This window comes from Protopterus annectens, chromosome 12.part0 (assembly GCF_019279795.1).
Source record: "Protopterus annectens isolate FY-2018-M chromosome 12.part0, PAN1.0, whole genome shotgun sequence".
Taxonomy (NCBI): domain Eukaryota; kingdom Metazoa; phylum Chordata; order Ceratodontiformes; family Protopteridae; genus Protopterus; species Protopterus annectens.
This window is the reverse complement of record NC_056746.1, coordinates 311,321,241-311,340,341: the sequence shown is the minus strand read 5'-3', so window position 1 is coordinate 311,340,341 and position 19,101 is coordinate 311,321,241. Positions and strand designations below refer to the sequence as shown.

The following is a 19,101-nucleotide window of genomic DNA, read 5'->3' as shown; positions in this document are numbered from 1 at the left end:
TTGCATGTAGTACTGTATTTAATTTATTTGTGTTTTTCACTGAATATTAACTCAACTGAAGTTGTGGCTGTCTCTCTACAGTTAGTCCCCACCCACCCTCTCTTCTGGTTTTGGTATTAATGTTGGTGGCTTTGAAATTTCCCGCCCCTCTTGTAGATTTGTATTTGGATACTCCTCCTGGGCCCATCTCATTTGCTCACTAAACTGAGTGCAGTGAGATCATATTCTGATTTCAGGCAGTCCTACTGTGTACAATTAGAGCATTTGGGAAGGACAACCCCTGTAGTCTGTTAATCCTGCTCTGTCACCCCCCCCCCAAAAAAAGAATGTGTGTGTGTATATATATATATATATATATATATATCTATATATATATATATATATATATATATATATATTAATCTGCTCTTACTGTAACTGACTTAGTTGCTGTTCTGAGTGCTGTTATCTGTCCAGTCGCTCTTACTCTGCACTTATTACTGCTTGTTAGTAGCCTTCTAATTTACTGCCTTCTGCAGTTGTTTTTTAGTCATTTGTTAATTTAATTGCACTTACTTAAACTGTATTTGCCGTAGTGTTGCTACACGCTTGGGTGTGCTGGCCTGCACTACAATTTGAATTGTATTTACTGCTGTTTTAGCTGCTTTTCTGTAAAAAACAAAAAAAAAATACTAAGCTTATTTCCTGCCTTTCCTGTAACTAGTCAAGTCCAGATACAGACTTGCTGTATCCAGGAATGTTGGTAAGCTTCTGAGGCCCCCAAGCCTTTCTGTGTTGGACGGAAGCCTTCTAGCTCATCAGTAGAAGTGATGAGCACTAGGTAGCCTATCTACCACGGGAAGAGTGAGTTTTGGCCTTGAAATTGTAGTTCATTCACCGTTTGGGCAGTTTGTTCATCTCTCTCTACTTTCTGGTTAAAAGCCCGTTTTGCGTTTAGTCCCTGCCTTTCTTATAATTAGTGTAATCCAGGTACAGATTTGCTATATTCAGGACCTTTGGTAAGCTTCTGAGCCCCCCAAGCCCTTCTGTGTTGGAAAGAAGCCTTCTAGCTCATCAGTAGGAGTGGTAAGCACTAGGTAACCTATCTACCACAGGAGGAGTTGTTTCTGGCCCAGAAATGATAGTTTATTGGCCGTTTGGGAAGCTTTTCCATTTCTTTCAACCTTCTGATTTAAAAGCCTGTGTTTATGCTTGTTTCCTGCCTTTCCTGTTGTTAGTCTAGTCCATGTACAGATTTGCTGTATCCAGGACTCTTTGTAAGCTTCTGAGCCCCCCAAGCCTTTCCATGTTGGAGAGAAGCCTTCTAGTTTATCATTGGCAGTGGTAAACATCAGGTAGCCTATCTACCACAAGAGGAGTGGTTCCTGGCCCAGAAATTGTAGCTATTGGCTGTTTGAGCAGTTTTTTCCATCTCTTTCAACTTTCTGGTTTGAAAGCCGCACTTGTGCCTGTTTCCCACCTTTCCTATAACTAGCCTAGTCCGGTTAGAGTTGCTGTATCCAGGATTGTTAGTAAGCTTCTGAGCCCCTAAGCCTTTCTGTGTTGGAGGAAAGCCTTCTAGCTTATCATTGGGAGTGGTAAGCATTAGGTAGCCTGTCTACCACGAGAGGAGAGGTTCTTGGCCCAGAAATTGTAGTTTATTGACCATTTGGACAGTTTGTCTGTCTCTTTCAACTTTATAGTTTAAAAGACCACATTTGCGCTTGTTCCCCATCTTTCCTGTAACTAACCCACTGGGTAGAACTAGAAAGCCTTAAACGATATAAGCCTTCTAGCTTAGGAGCGAGACTTTGGAGTGATTAAGTATCAGTTTTCTGTACTTTCTTGCTGTACTTCACTGTTTTCCGCCTAAATGCAGATTTTCCAGCATTTATTGTGATTTAAAAGCTTGTTTTTTTTTTTCACATATTGTACTTATTTGACTGCCTGCACTTTTAAAAAGTTGCTTTTTGTTTAAATAATTTGTTTAACTGTTGTAGGCTGCACACTAAAGTGTGATAGCCTTTTCTGATCGTTTGTAGTAATTTAAAGCTGTTTTAATTGTATTTTTTTTTACTGTTTTTGCCTTATCTTTTCAAAAAAAAAAAAACAAAAAAAAACAGAAAAAATTCCTTGTTTCCTGCCTTTCTAAGCATTCCAGTTTTCAGGCTAGTGCTGAATTCAGGGCTGTGATACTAGATGTTCTTCGTGTTTCACTGTTGCAGTCATTACATTTGGGTAATCCTGCTGGCAGGTTGCCCTCAGTCGGCCTGAATTCCAAAGTCTTGGGTCCTGCGTCGGCTGCCGTCGCCCCTTCCCTGACATCAGGTCGTCAGGGGTATAAAAGAAGCAGCCGACGCCATTTTCTTTAGTCTTTCTTGCCATGCGGTGCCCGAAGCAGAAGCAGTTTGCAAGTGCCGGTCGGCCTACTCCTGAGATTTTCGAGTTCGAATTTCAGGTCCAAAGTCTTCTATAAAGCTAAGTACCCCATTGGGGAAACTTTTTTTCTTGCTCCAGAACCGATGTCAGAAAAAGTTAATAATTGTATTTCTTGTGGGAAGCAAATACCTCATAAGGACTTTCATTCTTACTGTATTCCTTGCCTAGGCCCTGATCATAACTTTCTAGGTTGCCGGTTTTGTGCTAGATTTAACCAATGCACTATTAAGCGTCAGTATGATTTTGCTTTAACCTACTTTGGACGCCGGTTTAATTATCCAGAAATGTCGTCGGAAAGCCATCCGACTACGGAGTTCACAAAAAACAAAAAGAAAGACATCCGAGGCACAAAACCGACGAAGCTTCTCCTAAGCCAGTCGCCGGTTCTCAGTGAGGCGCTTTCACAGCCCTTAACGGTCGCTACTTTAGAGTCACAGGCTGCTACCAACTCCCACGTGGAGTCGGCCATGCCGCTGGAGACTCAAGGTATTGGTGCCTTGGACGCTAATCCTTCAGATGGGTCCGGAGCCGCTGAGCAGGCACCGGCTTCTGAGGGTGTTTTCAGACCCAAACATCTATACATTAAACCGACTTCAAAGGCAAAGACTAAAGCACCTTCAAAGGCAAAGAAACAAACACAAGAGCCACGTGGACAGGCCTCCATGCCCAAAAAGCAGATGCTCAAAATGGCCGAAGACTTGATTACCTTGATCAGGGGTTCCCATCCCACTCCTGATAAGAGGCCTAGGCAAGAGACTGACTATGAATCTTCAGATCAGGTTTCCATTTCTTCTGATTCCTCTTCTGATCAGGAATATTCTTTCCCCCCCCCATGACGATTCTGATGCTGAAGAATCCATACCTTCAGCTTCTCCTCCCGAGGGCTATACTTTTGGGGAAACCTTACATACCATGAGGGAGCATTTCCACTGGGAGAGCCAAGATTTTTCAGAATCTAAAGAGGCTCAGGGATTTCCTGTTACTACCTCAGCACAAGCCACTAGCCATCCCTCCTGTGTTAGACATTGTAGATGTGTTTTCGGAGTCTAGCCTTACCCCTGACTCCTTACCGCCAGCTCCTGTTAAGCCTGACAGATATTACAGGGTTCCTGACTCTCATAAATTCATTTTTAAAAACCCTGCTGCAGACCCAGAAACTATTTCTCAGGGTCCCAAGGGAGTCGAGGCTTCTGCTGCAAAAAAACCCTAGCCCTTCTGACAGGGATGCTAGGACACTGGATAGATGGGGAAAAAAGATTTACACATCTGCTACCTTGGCTATAAGGGCCTTAAAACTGTCAGTTTCATATGCTCAAATATCAGCAACATGTCATGGCATTGCTTAAACAAAAAATGTTGTTAAACTCTGAATGTGCAGAAAACAAGGAAATGCAGGTTATATTGCATGCAGCTGAGGCTAGTGCTGAATTCAGGGCTATGATACTAGTTTCTGAGTTGCCCATACCTTACTTGGATAGAAGGAAGTTTCTCTGCTCACCTGTGAGAGAGGGGAGCTTTGAGCAACCTATCTGTCCCTGGAGGAGTGGTTCCAGCCCAGAAGTTAGTAGTTTATTGGCCATTTTGGGCTAATTTCTCTCTTTCATTTCCCTACTATAAAAAACGCGTCTGCACGGTATTGCTCACTGGGCAGTGCCGGTTAGCTGTGGTTTAATTTTTCCCTGCTCCACTAAGTCTCCTCTTCAGTTTTTCCCTTGAAACTAGTCTAACTCTCAACCTAAGCACTCAAAAAGCATCTTACAGACCAGTACTTGCTCAGACCTAATAGCAAGCACTAATATACCCTGACACTGATTGCCCAGCAGGGCAAGGCTCGCTCTTTATTTACCCCTCACCAACCAAGCGACTAAACAGCTCGCCCTACTATTCAGGCATGACCAAAGGACAACTTCTGGTGCACTCTCCAGTCCAGCTGGTGAATCTGGGTATCCTGAGGAAATGTTACAACTGCCTCATGTACACAGCCAACCCTCTCCTCTTAGCACAAAACACATATGTGAGAGATACAATTATACAGCCAAACTGGAAGCTAAGCTGTCTCCACCCAAGCCTGGAGCAGACAGTCAAGAGGAGTAGGTTAACACTTGCACCACAACTGCAGCAGCACACAGACCTACTAAAACAGCACTAGCAAAAAATACACATAAATACACAAAATCATACTCTGAGGCTCTAAATAAAAACCTGCAAAGGCATCAGAGACCTCGAAAGCAGACACCCAAACAACCTGCACTTCCCGTCACAAACCAGACAACACATAAAACACAAAATCTGTGTGCCGCACAATCATAGCCCTTAAGGCGAAATAACATACCCAACACACTAGTAATAGGTGACTCTATAGTCAGGCACACTGACATCCCACTCACTAGGCTGGATAAGCAGAAGGTTACTGTTAGCTGCCTGTCGGGAGCCAGAATCCGCCACATAACACAAGCACTCGGGTCACTCCAGAACAAGTACAAATATGACTCTCTCATTGTTCGTGTTGGTGTGAATGACCCGAGAAGTACCTCCGTGGACTACATGAAAAGAGACATGGAAGAGCACTCTGATCATGTAGCCCAGGCTGGTATGACCCTGACCCTGAGTAGCATCCTGCCCTCACCATTAGTGATACCTCAGTATAAAGAAAAAATGATGCATTTCAACAACTGGCTAAGCTTATGGTGTCATTCAAAGGGGATCCAGTGTCTGTCAGCCTGGGACGACATGCACGACAAGCCGCGTTGCTTCGCAAGAGATGGCTTGCACCTGTCACCCCTAGGCTTTCGAATACTGGCCAAGGCTCTTGCTGCCCCCATAGTGCCTTTTTTAGGCAAGGCTCAGAAATCAAGCCCACCTCCGTAAACAGCACAATTAACAAAAAACTGAGGGTTATGCTACTCTATGCCAGGAGTTTAAATCTCAAAATGCACGTGCTCGAAGCACTCCTCAGTATGGAGAACGTCGACATCTGTGCAGTAACTGAAACCTGGTTCAAGGCTCTAGAGAGCACCCCAGCATTACCGGGCTACAACTCATACCACAGGTTTCGGCCACAGAACATGGACAGAAACACAAAAGGGAGGGGGTGTATCCATATTCATCAAGTATACCTATACCTCTAGGTTAGTTGCGCAGCACGATACATCTGAGATCATCCATGTGCAACTAACATCGGGCAAATCTGCAATACAAATTGTGGCCTGCTACAGATCACCCTCCATTACCCAGGACCACTACTCCACCTTTCTGGAGACACTGGAAAACATGAAGGTCCTGCCAAACACCCTGATATTGGGCGATTTCAATTACCCTACCATTCACTGGGAAAACTAGAGTACAAATTCCCAGGCCCAGCGCTTCCTGGAATTCATCAACTCAAACGCCCTGGATCAGCTGATAAACTCCCCTACCAGAGGGGAAAACATATTGGACCTGGTCATCACCAACATGGGCGACTGGTGTTCCACACCGGAGGTCAACCCGTCACTGGTTAGATCAGACCATAAACTCACTACTCTAAGAGAAGGAAACCAGTTTGGTGGACCTCTGCAATAAACAGGCTATACAATAGAAGGAGGAAACTATTTCAGAAAAAAAGCAAATCACAAGAAGGAAAGACATCCCTGATCAGTATCAGTAAGAAACTGAGGTCCCTCATGAAAATCATCCAAGGCTAACTTCGAAAGAAAAATAGCCAAGGATTCAAAAGAAAACCACAAAGCCTTCTTTAGCTGTGTTAAGAATCTAAGTGGCAACTCGCAGATATGCACTGAACTAGTGCAAAATAGCACAAAATGTACTGAACCTACTGATATTGCCAACATCCTGGCAGATAGATTCAGTGCAAACATCACCCCTCTCTCACCTTCAGAAGGGTCCACAACAGTACCGGAAAAGTGTAGTGTCCCAAAAATCACAGGCGCACAGGTGAAAACAGCCCTTTCAAAAGCCAAAAACAGTGTCAATGGGACCAGATGGTGTTCCAGGCTGCATCTTGCACGAACTACAGAACGAACGAACCCCCCCCACCTAAACACGCTGTTCAACCTCAGGCTTTCCACAGGCTACATGCCCATTGAATGGCGCACAGCAATGGTTATTCCTCTCCACAAAGGAGGGCCACAACTGACCCTGGTAACTATCACCCCATAAGCCTGACTAGCCTGGTATGCAAGGCTATGGAGCGCATCATCTTGGGACTCCTTTAAGACATTGGGAACCTCCAAACACTTCACCTGGCCCAGTTCGGCTTTAAGGGCAGATCATGCCTACTAAACCTGGTTGACTTCTTCGAGGCAGTCACCAAGGCCATAGACAAGGGAAAGGTGGTTCACACACAACCTACCGTGACCTCGCCAAGGCTTTCGACACCATTCCCCACTCTGGTATTACAGAAAAACTCACCAGCCTGAACATAAGCCCCTATGTCACAAGATGGGTTGCCAGCTGGCTTACAGACAGAACTCACACGGTAAGAATAGCAGGCTCCAGGTCCGACTCTAAACCAGTCACAAGTGGTGTCCCGCAAGGCTCGGTCCTGGGACCCCTACTGTTTGGCATATACTTCTCAGAAGTACAGGCAAACACAGGAGGACTTTGGCTAACCAAGTTCGCCGATGACTGCAAACTGGGAGCCATAATTGAGACTCTGGCTGACACGGGCATCCTCCAAAAGGGCCTTACTGAGACTGACACCTGGTGTCAAAGTCAGGGCCACAAGCTAAATGCCAAAAAGTGCATAGTCATCCTGTTTGGGGAAAAACAAAACACCTACGAATTACCACATAGGTGGCAGCCCCCTTATTCCAGAAGAGGTAACAAGAGATCTGGGGACCCAGGTAGATAGTATTCTCTCCTTTGACAATCATATTGCCAAAGTAGTTAGGAAATCCTAATATGTAGCCCATCTAATTACTAAAGGGTTTGCATCTAGAAGTAGAGGTTATAGTGCCCCTCTACTCATCACTCATTAGACCCGTCATAGAGTACAATGCCCCATTTGGGGTTCACAAAACACTTCCAACGCTGGAAAGACCACAAAAGTACCTCACCAAGAGGATTACTGGTCTCAAACATATATGTCCTATGCAGCCCGACTGAAACAACTCCGGCTGTACTCAGTGGCATATCGCTTACTCAGAGGTGATCCCTGCCTGACTTACAAAGCCATGTCCAACTCAGAATTGATGGACATGCTCCACCTAAAGAAATCCAAGTCACTGCAAGCCACGCGCTCTAGTGAGCTAAACCTTGCCACAACAATAAATAGCACATGCTGGAGGAATAGTTTCCTATCACAGAGAACTCCCCATGCTTTGGAACAAAATTCCAAATTACATCAGGCAGAGCCCCTCACTAACACTCAAGAGAAACTTTGACGAGTGGATAGGTAACAGAAAATACACCCCTGGGATCACTTCATTGGCTCTGCTTGACAGAGGATCAGTTAATTAATCAGTGGGGCGGCAAAAGCCGACACACTCTGGCTAGGCTTATAAATGCCCTCTGGCAGATAGCCTAGTACATACCTGTGAACCTATAAGTATTCCATTGGATCCTCTTTGTTGTTGTAGCAACTTTGCAGATTTACTGTATTTTAGCTTTGGGATGCCCCTTCTTGTTAATTTACAGCTGTCAGGTTAGATGTCAGGGTCTAAAGTGGCTATATGTATTTCCTCTAACAAACCGGTTTCACTCCAAGACTTTCAGTCTGTGTTCACTTTGTTCAGGGTTAGGAGAGAAATCTGCAAGCATAAGCAAAATTATTAATCCCTGTTAAAAACAATAAATTATATTGGGGGAGCTGTTTGTGTACATGAGCTAAACAAGCTAAACAGTCTGGTTTGAACAGCATTTCATTTACTTGATTACATTCAAACTGATGGTGTTAAAACTGTGTGTGTGTGTGTGTGTGTGTGTGTGTGTGTGTGTGTGTGTGTGTGTGCGTGTGTGTGCGTGTGTGTGCGTGTCTTCTACTGTACAAGATTCCATCAGAAGACCATCAAACTGAGAGTGAAAAATTTCCAAGACTGCTTGAATCAGAAAGGGCTTACATGCCTTGTCTAGTTCACTGTGGCATCTGCCCAATCAACTGTGGACTTCCCACCGAAAAACGCACAGAGAAGTGCCCACATGAGAAGGGTCACCATGGTCTAATGAGACAGCCGAAGAATCCCAGGGCCCCCTATTTCAAGAGTTTTTGGTTTGAGACTCTGTTGTAGACACCATTCTTGACACTTATTTGGTCTCATGCCTCTGGTGATGCCCTATGAAGGTCACTATGCTATTGTAGGAAAGCACATCTTCCTGAGCCAAAGACCTGCAGTTGTCTGTCAGTCCAGGTACTTCTCAGTGGACATCTGTTCCAGCACTCATATCCAGGTAACAAATGGTGTGGGTCTTGCACTGTTGGCTGTTGCACTTCAGCATGTCTACAGCTCTCTTGAAATTTTTGCTACCTGATTGTGACTGGGGACTCTGAAGGCATCCACCACCACCCCTTAAGTGCAGGGCCCTAGTTGCCAAACCTTGGATGTCTACTATCTTGTCTCAGCCTGAGCTGGCTGGGCCTCCTCCCTCCATTCACTCATCCATGCTGTAGTACAAAACCTGATTTCATATTCCTTACGAACCTGCAGCTTGTTGCCCTGCCCCCCCCCCACACACACACACACACACACACACACACACACACACTTTGACAGATCCAGTTTTCAGACTCAAAGGCAGACAAACTGTTGTGCTGATGGCTTCTGACAGTAGGTATCAGTGCAAATGTATTTTGTGTATTGCAGTATTGTTTGTGTGGTAAAACACTACATATGGAAAAAACATTCAGAGAAAAAAGGCCGATGGAGAATTACTGAATAGTCAGCAAGTATGTTAAAGCATTTAGTGTGTACAGTTTGCAGGGATATGTAAACTTGGGAGTGCATTTATTGTTCTAATAAACTCAACAGTTCAAGAAACACCATCTCCTTTAAACTGGGTCCTGAGTCATTTCTCTACCTGGTAGCAGTGCCATATTATGTGCTGAGAATTCTGTTTGAACCTGATCTACTTGTATACATATTTTTGCTGCAAAGAAACAGTCTTTGCAATTCTAAATACTTATCCTTGTGACTAAAAATGAGCTAAAAACAACCCAAGTATAGGGCTGTAATGCAGATAGCCAGCATTACATTTATCCTGCTTGCAACTGTGAAATGCACTTGTGGCATGTAATCACATCACCTGCAAATGTCCACCTCTGTCACAGGGTGATGGGGCTTAAGGATCATACTAGGAGGCAACACCTCAGAGAAAGTGATTTTTTTTTTTTTTTTTTTTAAATGTCTTCTGATTCGGGGGTTAGGAGAGAATCTTCAAGTATAAGCAAAATTAGTAATCTCTGTAAAAATTGTTTGGGGGAGCTCTGAGTACATGAGCGAAACAAGCTAAATAGACTAGTTTGAACAGCATTTCGTTTACTTGATCACATTCAAACAGATGGTGTTAAAACCATGGCAGTTCATGTGGCAAGGTTAGTCTGTATTTCAAAGCAGTTAACCTTCTGCCACTTTGTCATGGATAAATGAGGAGCAAAAGCATCAAGTGGACATGTGCCCACTTGGAGTTTTGTTTTCTTTTGTGCATTAGGTTTCAGAAATAGATTTCTTTAGTTATCTTTTTTTGTCTTCCCATCCCAAAATTGCAGGAGTCATCAACAGATCAAAGCAGCTTACACTTTTTAACTTTGAAAATGGGTCCATAACTACTGTTGCTGCTTTGCACCTGGTCTGCACCACTGTTTCCTGAATTAACATGCTTGCAGTCTTTTAAAATGCTCCTATGCTGTAGTACTGGGGAGTCGTACCTACTTTGGTTAGTTGCTGCTTCTGCCTGCTAGAAAAGCCAGCATTTACATGCATATGTAGTAAGTCCTTCAGCTATGCACGGCAGTGAGCGAGATGTTCATCGTGCATACAGCTGCAGTCATAACAGATGGGTTCTCCTGCCGTCAGGCGGGTCCTCGGTCGGCCGAATTCCAAAGTCTAGGTCCGGCGTCGGTTGTCGTCGCTTCTTCCCTGACGTCAGTGCGACAGGGGTATAAAAGAACCAGCAGACGCCATTTTCTTCAGTCTTTTTTGCCGCGCGGTGCCTGAAGCAAAAGCAGTTTGCAAGTGCCGGTCGGCCAGCTCCTGAGATTAGAAAAAATTTGGAACCAAAGTCTTCTTAAAAGCTAAGTACCCCGTTGGGGAAACTTTTTCTTGCCTCAGACCGATGTCAAAGTTAATAATTGTATTTCTTGTGGGAAGCAAATACCACATAAGGATTTCCATTCCCTCTGTATACCTTGTTTAGGCCCAGACCACGACGTCTCGGTCTGTCGCTTTTGTGCTACATTCAACAAACTCACTATTAAGCGTCGGGTGGAGTTCGCCCAGCATTATTTTGGGAAAGCATTTAACTATACTATGTCGTCGGATACTCTGACTCAGGTTTTGTCTAAAAAACGCAAAGACAAGGACCAACACTCGAGGTCCGCGGCCTCCACCGACACCACGCCAAAGCCGACTACACGTGGTCCGGTTCTCAGCGAGGCGCCTACGCAGCCCCTGACTACCGACGGCACATCTTTGGCAGTGTCTCCTGTACCCGAGGTCGCAGGCTCCTCGGCCCACACCCTGACTACAGATACCGAAGCCACACTTGGCATTGAAACACAGAATGGGGACAGGTCCACCTCCACTCAAGGTGTCTTCAGACCTTCCTCTTCTTTCTCCATCAAGGCTTTCACCAAGTCTAAAGCTGCCATGCACCCTAAGAGACCAGCTACACAGGGCCCATCTCCAGGCCCCATGCCTAAGAAACAGATGCTTAAAATGGCTGAGGATTTGATTACTCTAATCAGAGGTTCTCAGCCACCTCCGGACAAAAGACCCAGAGTGGAGGAAGATTCCCCCTCCTCTGGTCAGGGCTCCATTATTTCAGAGCACTCTGATTATCAGGAACAGTCTTACTCTCCTTTTGAATCCTCTGATGCAGAGGAATCTATTCCTTCTGTATCCCCCCCTGAGGATTACTCATTTGGTGAAACTCTGCATACCTTAAGGGAACACTTCCACTGGGAAGGCCAGGATTATTCAGATTCCAAGAAAAGACTCAGGGAATTTCTTTTGTTACCCCAGCACAGGCCTCTGGCTATACCTCCTGTCCTGGGCATCCTAGATGATGTTTACTCGGAGGCCTGCCTTAACCCGGACTCTCTCCCTCCAGCTCCAGTTAAGCCTGACAGGTACTACAGGGTTCCTGACTCGCACCAATTTCTATACAAAAGCCATGCTGCTGACCTAGAAACCATCTCACAGGGGCCCAAGGGAGTTAAGGCCTCCATTGCCAAAAACCCATTGCCTTCCGAGAGAGATTCCAGATCCTTAGAAAGGTGGGGAAAAAAGGTATATACATCGGCTACCCTATCCATGAGGGCCTTAAACTGTCAGTTTCATATGCTAAAATACCAACAGTTTCTGTTATCTCAATTGAAAAGTAAAATGTCACAACCTGAACAGCCAGACATGAAGGAGTTGCAGGATTTGATGCATAATGCAGAACAAGTGGGTAAACATACCTTACAATGTGGTTTTGATGCTCTAGAGGCCTTGTGTAGAGCTGCTGTTACAGGCTCAGTCATACGTAGGCATGCTTGGCTCAAGGAACAAGCCTTGCCTGATCATGTCAAAGCTAAATTACTAGACGCCCCTCTTCAAAAGGATGTACTATTTGGGGCAAATGCTGAGGAAGTATTACGGAAAATGGAGGAAAAGGCTAAATCAATGCAAACTGTGAAAGAATTTATGCAGGTTCAACCCCCACGTTTTAGTAGAAATTGGCCTTCCAAAAACTGGTCCTTTCCTGCCACAGACAGACCCCAAAGAGGCAGAATGGGGCGCCCGAGGGGCAGAGGACAAACACAAGGCTCGTACAGAGGCAGACAATGGCAAGCTCCTGCACAAAGAGGTGGTGAGGACAACTCGCAATCTTTCAGAAAGCAAAACCAATGACTTTCCCCTTTGCATGCCAACCAGGGCTCAAATGGCAGCACCCTTAGGAGGAAAGCTGCCAATATTCTCAAAAAATTGGCATATTGTCACAAGGGACAAATGGATCCTGAACATTATAAACAGAGGCTACAAATTCCGTTTTCATACCCTTCCAAAAATGAAAGGCATGCCAAACCTGCCACACAATCAAAGGGCAGAGACACAAAAGCAAATTTCAGACCTTATAAACATGAAAGCTATTCAAGAGGTACCTACACACGAACAAGGTCAAGGTTTTTATTCCAGGCTATTTCTGGTGCCAAGGAAGGGCAAAGATTGGAGACCTATTTTGGATCTTTCCATCCTAAACACATTCCTACTCGTACCAAAATTTAAGATGCTCACTCTACAGCAACTTCTTCCCATGCTGGGCAAGGAGTCTTGGCTGGTATCATTGAACCTCAAGGAGGCATACCTGCATGTCCCAATCAGACAAAATTGCAGAAGATACCTCAGATTTCTTGCAGGTTCAATACATTATCAATTCTCTGCATTGCCCTTTGGTTTATCTACTGCGCCCAGAGTATTCACGAAATGCCTGGCATCAGTAATTGCCTACTGCAGACTTCAAGGGATATAAATATACCCTTATTTGGATGACTGCCTGATCCAAGCGGAGAGCAAACGCATTCTTCTGAAACATCTGGCTTATGTAATAATGTTATTAAAGTCTCTAGGATACACAGTCAACAAAGAGAAATCAAGACTAACACCCTCTCGGAAAATAATTTTCCTGGGTGCCAATTTGGACACAAACACCCAGATGGCCTACCTCACGCCAGAGAAGCAGGGGCAACTAATTCAATATTTCAGAACACTGGCAAATTGCACCAGGCTGACTGCAAGGAAAATCCTGCAGGCTCTGGGATTCATGGCATCTTGCATCTTACTAATCCCATGTGCAAAGCTGCATATGAGAAAACTACAATGGTACCTAAAAAACATATGGTTTCAACACAGCCACAGTTTGGAAACAATGATACCACTAATTCCATGTCTGCAAAAGGAATTTCTGTGGTGGGCTCAAGCATGCCAAACAAACACAGGTCTTCCATTCAGCAAGCCTCAAGCAAATCAAGTCATCACAACAGACGCCTCTGACTACGCCTGGGGGGCGCACATGACAGACCGGTGCATTCAGGGCAAATGGACCTAAAAAGAAAAGCACCTTCACATCAATCAAAAAGAAATGCTAGCGGTGATGAATGCTATTACAGCCTTCAAGGACCTTCTACAACCAGGTCAGCTATTGATAAGAACAGACAACACCACAGTTATGTGGTACATAAACAAGCAGGGAGGAACACATTCTTATCCCCTATGCAGACTGGCCATGTCACTTTGGAACATGGCCATGGACTTACAAATGGAGCTACAAGCACAGTACTTGCCAGGCAAGGAAAACACGCTGGCAGACAACCTAAGCAGAAATATGACAGATCCACACGAATGGAAGTTACATCCAAAAGTTTTTACAGAAATAATCCAAGAATGGGGAAGGCCAGACATAGATCTCTTTGCCTCCCACAAAAATCATCAATTAACAAAATTCTGCTCAAGGATCTTCCATCCAAAGGCCTGGAGAGTGGACGCTCTCTTTCAGTTGGACATCAATGACAGTTTATGCCTTCCCACCTCTTCCTCTGCTGCCCAAAGTCCTATTGAAGACCAGAGCAGACAGACCAAAGATGATCCTCATTGCTCCGGACTGGCCAAGGCAACACTGGTACCCACTACTAAGGAGCCTGACGCATTCCCCACCATGGACCCTGCCTCTAATGCCTCTTCTTCTGACTCAGCACAGCTTCAAAACTCTTCACAGTCAACTGAAGACACTCGATCTAGCCGCATGGAAGATTCTTTAGCATCACAGCAGGCCCTGCTCTCCAAGGAGGTGCAGGGTGTCATTTTTGAGGCCAGAAGGCCATCAACTAGAAAAGCTTACTCTGCAAAATGGAAACGTTTTTGTGTTTGGAATGAGAAAAAGGGCCAGTGCCCTGGAAAACTGAATTTACCTCAAATACTACAGTATTTGGCCGAACTGCTAAGCAGTGGACTTTCGTTCTCCTCCATCAAAATCCATGCCTCAGCCATCTCTGCAGAATACAACACTGATCCACCTTTATTCTCTCACCCTCTATTAAGACAGTTCCTCAGAGGGGCTAAGAATTTAAGACCTCCAAGAAAACAACCAATACCTGCTTGGGATCTTAATTTCATTCTGGAAAAACTGACTTTGCCCCCTTTTGAACCAGCTGCCTCATCAGATTTACAGTATTTGTCCTGGAAAACAGCTTTCCTTCTGGCTATCACTTCAGCTTGTAGAGTTTCAGAACTACAGGCTCTTATGGCTGTCCAGCCTTTCATCATATTCCATCAGGACAGAGTTTCATTACGTACCAACCCATCCTTTATGCCTAAAGTGGTATCCAGGGTAGCTTTAAATCAGGCCATACATTTACCTACTTTTTATCCTAATCCTCAAAACAAAGGGGAGAGATTACTGCATTCCTTGGACATCCACAGACAACTGCGTTATTATTTGGACAGAACAAAGCCTTTCAGAAAATCAGAACAGCTTTTTGTGGCCTATGCGGTAGGAGCTCAAGGAAAGTCAATATCCAAACAGACAATCTCAAAATGGATAGCCCACTGCATACACTTTTGCTATTCCTTTCATGGCAAAACTGTACCTACAGGCATTAGAACTCATTCCACCAGGGCCACAGCCACCTCTGCAGCCTTCCACAGAGGAGTTCCTACCAAGGATATTTTAGAAGCAGCCACTTGGAGTTCTGTGCATACCTTCTCTAAGCACTACAACCTACCATTATACTCCAAGTCTAGAGCAGGATTTGCCACTGCAGTATTGCAGGGTATTTTGGCTCCTCCTAGCTCCACCTAGTGCCTACCACCCCTTTCTTAGCTTTGGGATTCTACCCATCTGTTATGACTGCAGCTGTATGCACGATGAACATAGTACAGTTTTGTACCTACCATCAATGTAGATGTTCGAGTGCTAATACAGCTGCAGTCCAGGTTTCCCTCCCACCTTCCCCTCTAGGGGTATTCTTTTATGGTGTATTTGCTTGCAACTACTGTTTTTTGATTATATTGCATTGCATTATTACATTATTTTATGTATTGCCTTCCTTCTGGGGGCACCTGACATCTGGGGCAAGAAAGACTGAAGAAAATGGCGTCGGCTGGTTCTTTTATACCTCTGTCGCACTGACGTCAGGGAAGAAGCGACGACAACCGACACTGGACCTAGACTTTGGAATTCGGCCGACCGAGGACCCGCCTGACGGCAGGAGAACCCATGTGTTATGACTGCAGCTGTATTAGCACTCGAACATCTACATTTATGGTAGGTACAAAACTGTACTTTTGCACGTATGCATTTTCTAATGGGAGAATGTGAGTGTGGACTTCATTAATTCTTGCTAAGATGCGCAGTAGAGCTTGTTAGTTTAGCAGATTAGCTGGTCTGGCCAGTCAAGAGTGACTGGCAGTCTTGCTTTCTTTTTTTCAGGTAGATAGCAGATAATAGAGGGGTAGTGCAGAGTTGCCCCTTGTCAATACTACTTATTCTTGATATTCCTTGAGTCAGAGCAATTACCTCGGTCTCCAAGTAGCTGCATGTATAGATTTTTGTACAGAATGCACCCAGCTTTATTTCTGACATTTTCTTGATTTTAAGTTGTCTTGTAAAGTCTAAGAGCTTCTGACCACATAGTTTGCACTCAAGACAATGCCTTAATGTGCTGATTTACAACACCTGAAAGCAGGTTATGTCTGTTGCACTGAAGTCTCCACAGAGCAGAGGCAATGGCAGTGCTATGCAGTCAAAAGAGTGCACTAAACTAATTGGCTAATCTTGTGGAGAAGAAAACTTTTTTTAGGTGCACAAGCTTTGTTTTTGAACAGCAAATAACTCTTATTCTTTGCAGTAAATCAGTAAGTCTAACAGCATAACACTTGATTTATTTGCATTCCCAACATTTAATTTAATGCTGCTCAGCAGTTTGGCCACACTGTCCCACTGCAGCACACTGCCTGATTTACCACTAGAATAACTACATTAAAGATGGTAGGTGAAACTCATCTTTTCAGGGTGTTTACGCAACACCCTGAGAAACTAAATCCATTAAACTTGAAGTTGCTCTGAGAAGAAAAGAAAATTCCTTTTACTTGGCTCGGTATATTTAGAAATCATTTGTGTGGGGGTGAGGCTTCCACATCAGAGCTGGTTCAGAGGATGGCAGCTTCCTGCAGAAGTGCTAACAAATGACCAAATGTTTACTTGTTAAATGATGGCAAAGGGGTAGTGGAACAGGGTAGATTGGATGGTGGTAATTTAGACATTGAAATTACAAAATAGTCCCATACTTTGTGTATAGTACAGGCAACTGGTTTGAAGAAACCATGCATAACCATCCCTTTCTGTTGCTCCTAAATTAAATTCCACCTAACTTCTTGAATAGACTGGATTCACGTCCTTGTCCTATATTAAGTGTTTGAAGGAATACTATTTTGGTACATATGTGTAGAACTCTGGTCTCTGTAACAGTAATTTGTATCATTTTGGTTAACTCACCTTTGAAGTTGTACTACTACTAGTAATCCATAGTTGTATGCATCCCGTAGCTATCTGATGTTTTTGCACTAGTAGTGACACCTGGTGGTTAGTTGCTCTTATATAAGCAGCCCTGGAATTCACTCTGATCATTTTTTTTCTTGCCACTCTGAAAGTGTTGGTTGCTTGTCTTGTTTGTTTTGAGATTATAAAAAGTTTATATCACTGTAATCATTTTTAGCTGAACAGAAGCTCCATAATAGCGACTTTCGCTTAATAAAAGAAAGCAAAGTAACATTAGAGAGAGTGCAAGTCAGGCTATTTCAATGCAGATGAAAACTGCGAGTTTGAACAATAGAGGTTGTAGCTGAAAAGCATAAAAAGCACAAGTCCATCTCCCATCCATTTCAGTAGGGGACAGTTCCCACTTAAGGGGTTTGGAAGAAGTTGCCTTCATTCAGATTTAGTGCCTACACCAGTACAGATTCCTCATAATGTGCACCATAATTTTGCATTTATATGAATCTTGTATATCTAGGCAGGATCCTGAATGTCATTATCAAAACTATCCGTCATCCTTCTCTGCTATTGCCTTCAAAGAAGCTGATGTCTGTAACCTCTGAGTTGGTAGTTTCTTTAGTAATTGTGTTGGCTACCTTCCAGATCCAATCTTTTGACCATCAAACTTTTGCTGAGGGGTACAGAAACTTCTGAGGCCTTGTCCACTCACTCTGCATGTATCTTTTGTACAACAGCAAATTTTACAGAGGTACACTAATCTATTTGGACAAAATCTTTGCCATTGTTGGATTTAAAGAGAGAATGTCTTTTTCTTTTATACATGATGAAATTTCCTTTATTAGTCAGTTGGATTCTACCTGTAGTGGTGGTGCTGCGGTAGCGTTGTCGCCTCACAGTAAGACGCTGCCTGGTTCAATTCTCAGCTAGAGCGTCTTCTGCGTGGAGACATGCGTGAATGGGAGTACCTTCGTTGAAGGTTGTGCGTCAAGCCGGTACGTAAAAATTAACTGCCAATCATTAGCAGACTGGAGTTCTGCTGTGGCGACCCCTAACTGGGAAAAGCCGAAAGACACAAACAAACAAAGCCAGTTGGATTCTGTCGCTTTAATGCAACATCCTTGCCATGTGTGAGGATGTCTCCTTACAAGAGACTATGCATCTCATGGGGCAGTTTTTGAGTGCCCTTCAAAAATCTGTTTCTTGCTGAACAAAGATGTACTGTGAACTGATGAGACTGAAGGGAATGAAGTGAACAGTTGGAATGCTATTCAAAACTTGGATAATTCCAACTCGCAGCATCAGATAACATGGTTTCCGGATTTTAAAAAAAGTCTGATGTTTACAGGACTTTATCTGAGAAACCTGATTTGGTTAATTATTTTTTTAAACAAGAAACATCTTTATTAAATATACAGGCAATCCTACATTTATGTGAATGAAAACAAACCATGTTGACATTTTTATTTGCAAACATTGTACATCACTTATGCTGTATCCAGTAATTGTCAGTGAAATATTACATAGCTCATTCCAATCCTGCCTTCTTTTAAACCTCATTCCTTCTCCACAATGTTCTACATGGCATTGGTCCTGCAATTCCCATTTTTTCCTATATAATTTACTCCTACAATTTTCTGAAGATCCCATTTCAGTTTTTATCTCTGCTGCTATATTCACTACTGCTAGTACAGTTGGTTTAGGCTTTGATTTTTGTCTTCTAGTAATTGCTTTTTTGGCATCCACCATAATTAGTCTCAGTAAGGCCATACTATGTCTAGGCAAGTATTTATAGCTCAGAAAATTAATTTCTTTGGTTATACTAGTTTGCTCACCTAGTATGTCTGATGGAGTAATCTGCATGGAATTTTTAGTCTAACAACTCATTACACTCTCAAAAATATGTTCCCATTTACCACTTTCTTCCCCATCACGCCTCCAACATTTGCTCTCTACCTGAGGAAAACGTCTTTGGAGTATACTTTGTATATAAAATGC

General features: G+C 43.7%; 1 protein-coding gene across 2 annotated transcripts in view; it reads left to right on the top strand.

The window, feature by feature from the left end:
- Positions 1-19,101, top strand: part of LOC122816534 (dual specificity mitogen-activated protein kinase kinase 3) — a 982,929-nt gene that overhangs the window by 94,048 nt on the left and 869,780 nt on the right. The gene's annotated exons all lie outside the window — the stretch shown is intronic.